The following is a 6000-nucleotide window of genomic DNA, read 5'->3' as shown; positions in this document are numbered from 1 at the left end:
CCACAAAAGGCATGTCAGTTTTGTGTCTGTCGTTTAGAAGAAAAAAATATATATATAAGTAAACAGCACAAGTTTTCTGGGTTTTGTTTTAACTCTTAAATAAACCACAATGTTGTTTTGGGTTCATCCCCTCTGGAAATAATTGAATCAGGTAAACCTCTGGCTAGGAAAGTGTCATATAGAAGGCGCTTGGCAAATCCTTGTTGACTGAAGACATGAATACTGACCTGTCTTATAAATAGCCTGTGCTAGCTTTCTTCACTCATCTTAATGAAAAAGAAATCCTGGGCACCTGGGTGGCTCAGTTGTTAAGTTTCTGCCTTCGGCTCAGGTCATGATCCCAGGGTCCTGGGATCGAGTCCCACATCGGGCTCCCTGCTCGGCAGGAAGCCTGCTTCTCCCTCTCCTTCTCCCCCTGCTTGTGTTCCCTCTCTCACTGTGTCTCTCTCTGTCAAATAAATAAATAAATAACCTTAAAAAAAAAAAAAGAAAAAGAAATCCTTCTTGGGGCACCTGGGTGGCTGAGTCGTTAAGCGTCTCCCTTTGGCTCAGGTCATGATCTCAGGGTCCTGGGATCGAGCCCCGCATCGGGCTCCCTGCTCCACGGGAAGCCTGCTTCTCCCTCTCCCAGTCCCCCTGCTTGTGTTCCCTCTCTCGCTGTGTCGCTCTCTATCAAATAAATAGATAAAATCTTAAAAAGAAAAAGAAAAAGAAATCCTTCTTATTAGATACAGATTTGCAAAGGACTCGAATATTAGTGTACTGCTTTACTTTATGGTTTAAAAGATCTTTCTTGTACAATATGTCAGTTGATTCTTAAACAGTCCTAGGAAATACATGATTTTATAGATGAGGAGACTGAGGTCTAGAGAGATCAATTGTTTGCCCCAAATCAGAAAGATAGTCGGTGGCCATGTCCATTTCTTACAAGACAGTGGACTAGATACTCTGATCAACTTTCCCAATGAAAACAACTATAAATTCTGGATAAAATAAAAAGAACATATTAAAATGTACTAATGAGTTTGAAAGAAACTAAGGAATATTCAGTCCAAGAGCTAGATGAAAATGAAAATTCAGAGAAATAAGAAACAAGTACTGGTGTTGGCCTTGATCTTGAGGGCATTTGCCAAATCATGTAAAATTTGGTTTCAGTTTTCACAGGCTCACAGAGCAAGAGGGGAAGAAGAAGAAGCCTACTGCTTATCTACGGTGGGGGATTTGGTCAAGATCCCCTGTGCATAAAACTGAGATTACTGAATTATTGCTCCGTGTGTAAAGATAAATGAAAAACAACCTAAACTTTATTTCTACCACAGGAACTACAAAGAAAATTACATGTAACTAATTTTTGATACTAAATAGAGGGGAACATTATTCTGAGAATTTATAACCATGGCCAGCTTTCCATGGGTTTGCGCATCAAATTTATACTCCCTGGGTGGTCCAGGAAGCCTCTAAAATTTTGAGGAAGTGAATCTAAATCAGTCGTGGTCCCAGGTACCTAGGAAATCAGATGCTACCTCTCTGGAGGAACTTTAAGCCAGGCCTCAAAGAATTCCCATGATAAAAATTTAAAGCTACAAACTCACAGTCAAAAATCTCAAAGCATTCAAGGAAGCAAAGTACCATTAGCAAGAGTCAGCAAACAGCAAAAGTGAACCCACAGAGACATCAGATGTTGAAATGATCAAATATAAAGTACTATGTTTAATACATTCAAAGAAATAAAGGAAAGGATTAGTAGTATGACTAGAAATAAGAGGCTATAAAAATGCCCAAACAGATTGGAAAAGAATTCCAACAGAATTTTTATTCATTAATCAATCAATCAGTCAAATTGTTGAAATTAAAAACTCAATCGATGGCTTCAACAGAAGATTAGACACACTAAATATGCTACTAGACACCGAGGATATAGATCAAATAGACAACTGGAATATAGATCTGGAAAATAATTATTCAGAATGCAGCTCAGAAAGACAAAGATAAGGTCAAAGAAATATAAGAGTCAGGTAGGATTTAATGAATATGTTTTACACACATCTCAAGAAAATTATAGAGGGGAGGAGAAGAAGAGTAGGGCAGAGGTAATATTTGAAAAAATAAGAATTTTCCATAGACTCTGAACTCCCCAAATGCCAAGAAGGATAAATAAAAGATAAAATTATATGGCAGTAAAGGCCCAATATGACTTGCAGAGATATTTTGGTCCCTGACCTTTGTTCTAGTTTCATGTCACAGGTTTAAGACCAAGCTGCGGGTGATTAATAAGGATAACAGTCATACACCAGCATACTGTATTATCCTGTGGTCTTACTCTTTGTGGTCATACTCTATATTATATAACACCAAGATTGTACATGAGATTGAGCTTGGAAAGGGAAGATATTTTTTGCAGAGAGTCTGATACGACACTCACTCACTTAGAAATTGCCATCTATAAGGAGATACTCTCATGAAAAGTGGGGTCCAGAAGCTCATATCTCTGTCTCTCTCTGCTGTGTGTTCTCACCGCACTGACTTCTATCTGTATTTTTTAGATAAGCCGACATCATCTGAATTATCCAAGTCTATGTCTGGTTTGTTTATCAGTCTGAACCTACTACTGATATTTATCAGTACAGATCAATACAGTGGTCATGCATGTCATATCATTCTGCACCCATGCATATCATACTGCAATTACAGAACACAAAAGACAAAGAGAAAATCTTAAGGGCAGCCAGAGAGAAAAACACATTATTTTCAAAGGAATGATCATTGGAGTAACAACTGGCTTCCCAATATCAACAATGGAAGCCAAGAAGACAGCGGGGGAAAAAACGCCTCCACTGTATTGAAAAAAAATACTTAGTAACCTCAAAGTCTATACTTAGAAAAAAAAATACATTTCAAGGAATTTCAGACAAATTAATTTTTCTTCTAACAAACCCTCACTAAGGAAAATTAGCAAATACTATAAGACCAAATAGTACATTTCAAAAATTGTGGAAATCAGGTAAAGTAGTTCTTAGAAGGAAATGTTTAACCTTAAATGATGTGTTAGAGATAAGGAAATAAAGGCTAAGAATTAATGAGCTCAACATCTGACTTAGGAAGATAGGCAAATCCAGGCATCTAACCTCAACCCCCTGCCTTGCCACAATCTGAATTGTGAAAGTGAATTGTATCTACGGGTACTTAGAGAGATCCAAACGTAAGTAGTGATGAAATTATTATGGAATGCCACACAGTCAGACATGATAGTGTATTTCCATGGTCCCTGAGGTTTTGGTTCTGGGGACTGGAGTGACAAGGATGGAGCCTGGAGTTGGAGAATGGGACAGGGTAAGAGGAGCCCTTGGATTCTCCTTGGGTTCCAACCTCTTTGAGCCCAAGTGTCCCACTGTGCTGGAGCCAGCAGAGGCTCAGGAGTACGGCGGCAGGATTCAGAAAAGCACCAAATGCAGGAGACAAACTAAATGAAGCATATCCCGTGAGGGTTTAGATTCTCTTCTGGAGGTAAGTGTCACACAGGAAGGGAACCACACATCTCTCCACTCACGCAGGAAAGCTTCTACCCCTGGTCCTCTCTAAATAAGTGTGTAACTCTGCTGTCTGCCTCTGGATGGAATCCACTAGTGGATGAGGACCACCTGACATGATTCACAAAGTCTGGTGGCCAGAGCTGGCAGGGACTCTCGATTTGTCCAACACCCAACCCTGGGCATCTCGGTCTTGTGTCTGTCACTAATTGGCTGTGTAACTTCCCTGGGACTTCAGTCTTAATCTGGCTGATGATGTGACCAAAACTGAGCAGGAAATGTGCTTTGGTGGGAAGGGGCTATAAAAATACAAGGTGTTGGTTGTCGCCAAAGTCTAGCTTCCATGAGGAGTCTGGTAGAAAGCCCCTGATTCTCTCTATAGGCCGCCTGCAAACATTCCTTCTCATCGGAGCCAATGATCTGATCCAACAATTTGCGTAAGAAATAAACTTAGGAAAACTTAATTCCGTGTGACCTTAGATAATTCACACCTCTCTGCGTCTCTAGGTTGTCACTCTTTTGTTTCTTGGTGTGTTTTTTAAGATTTTTATTGCATGCCTGCTTGTTTTTGTTTTTCTCCTCAGAATAAAGAGTTTGGATTAGAGGAATGATTCTTAACCTTGACTTCATTTAGAATCACCAGGGGAGGCATTAAAATACACTGATGCCTAGGTCCCTCCCAGGCTGGTTGAATTAGAATCTCTGGGAGTAGGGTCTTGACTCCAGCATTTTTTGTAAGCTCCCCAAGAGATTCTGATGCACAGTGAGGGTTTGAACCCCCAAACTGGACGATTATCTGCAGTCCTTTCCAGTTCTCTGATTCTGTGACCCAGACATGTATCAGGCTACAGGTTGTGGCCCCTAGGGATGCAGCACAGATGAGCTGTCTGAGTCACATCACAATACTCTGAATATAATCCTTGACCTTGGTCGATACTGAGGGTCATTACCTCATCCAATATCTACAAAACTGCCTACCAGTGCCTCACATCTGAGTCAGAAGGCTGGCCTGTAGGGTTCTTCTGGTATGTGAAGGCAGAGGAAACCCAGACCTACATTAACTAATAACAGAACTACTAAGTGCCAGGCACATACTTACATTAATTGCTAATTCGCACAACCACTTTTCTGTACAGGCTACATTACTTCCATTTTAAACAGGAAACAGGAGACTCAGGGAAGTCAAGCAACTTGTCTAAAGCAATAGCTGGGTGAGAGATTCAAGCTCAGGTTCGCCTACATTCAAATCCCACATTCTTTCCGTTGTACCCACTTGGCCAAAGACGAGGCCATGCATTGGGCCAGGACAGGATGTGGTTACCTACGGCAGAACCACCAGGGTTCGGCTGGGTCACTGGCTATCGGGGTCCCGAGAGAAGACCCTTAATCAGCTGGAAGCTGAGTCTGATGGTCTGCTTAGCTCCAGGCCTCCCTGGGCGGGAAGACAGCGTTCTTGACTAACACACATCAGGCTGCCAGCCTCAGTTTGTATTTTTACAGTCTACTAATTAGGCCATTTTAACTAATTTGTTTGCATTTTGTATGAGCAAGTTGGGCTTTTGGATTGACTAATGTAATTGCAGCTGGTTTCTGCCAAATACAAATTACTCAGTCTAGTGTGGGCTAGAGAGAAAAGCAAATATTTAATAGACATCAATACCCTTGTAGCTTTTTAGTGGAGTCTTTTTTTCCCCTATGGAAAGTTGAAATAATTTCTCCAGCATCTGATTGAACTTTCATGTTAGGGAATTACTTTTTAATCATTGTTTTAAAAAAATCATGAGGCAAAGGCTTTAGTGGCTCTGTTCAGGTTTATCTCTGATCCCTTTACCACTAAGCTCAGGAAACTTACGGGACTTTTCCATTTCCAGGCTGGATTTCCACAATCCTTTTCTGCTTGGGCTACTCCAGTGACTACCAACCAATCCACATCACAGACTGTCACAGCCAGAAGGGGACTGAGAGCTCATCTAGTCCAGTGGTTCTCCAAGTGTGTCCCTGAACCAGCAGCATTGGCATCATCTGGGAATGTGCTGGAAAGACAAATTCTCAAGCCTACTGAATCGGGAATTCTGGGGGTAAGGCCAAGCAAACTGTGTTTTAACAAGCCCTCCAGGTGATTCGGAGGCAGGCTGAACTTTGAGAACAGCTGATTGTGTCTAACATCTCATTTTACAGATGAGGAAACTGAGGCATGGGAAGAGCCCATGTTTCTGGTCATGGCACGGACTGTGTCTGCTTCACTACTGCACAACCTCTGAGTTTAGCCCAGTGTGATAAGCACCAGTGAATATTCGCTGAATGAATGAATGATGGAACAGATGAGCTAGAACAAGAAACAAAGTCTCTTGATTCTATTTTACTCCACCAGTGCTTCTGTAGCTCTGAGGAACAATGGAAACCAGGGGAGAACTCCTTCCTACTTCTTGCTTTATGAGAAAGGCAATAAGTGGGACTTGAAACATTATATCCT

The sequence above is a fragment of the Callorhinus ursinus genome, unplaced genomic scaffold (assembly GCF_003265705.2).
Source record: "Callorhinus ursinus isolate GAN/ISIS: 27379988/994484 unplaced genomic scaffold, GSC_fseal_2.0 scaffold10, whole genome shotgun sequence".
Lineage (NCBI taxonomy): Eukaryota > Metazoa > Chordata > Mammalia > Carnivora > Otariidae > Callorhinus > Callorhinus ursinus.
Note: the sequence above shows the minus strand (reverse complement) of the source record.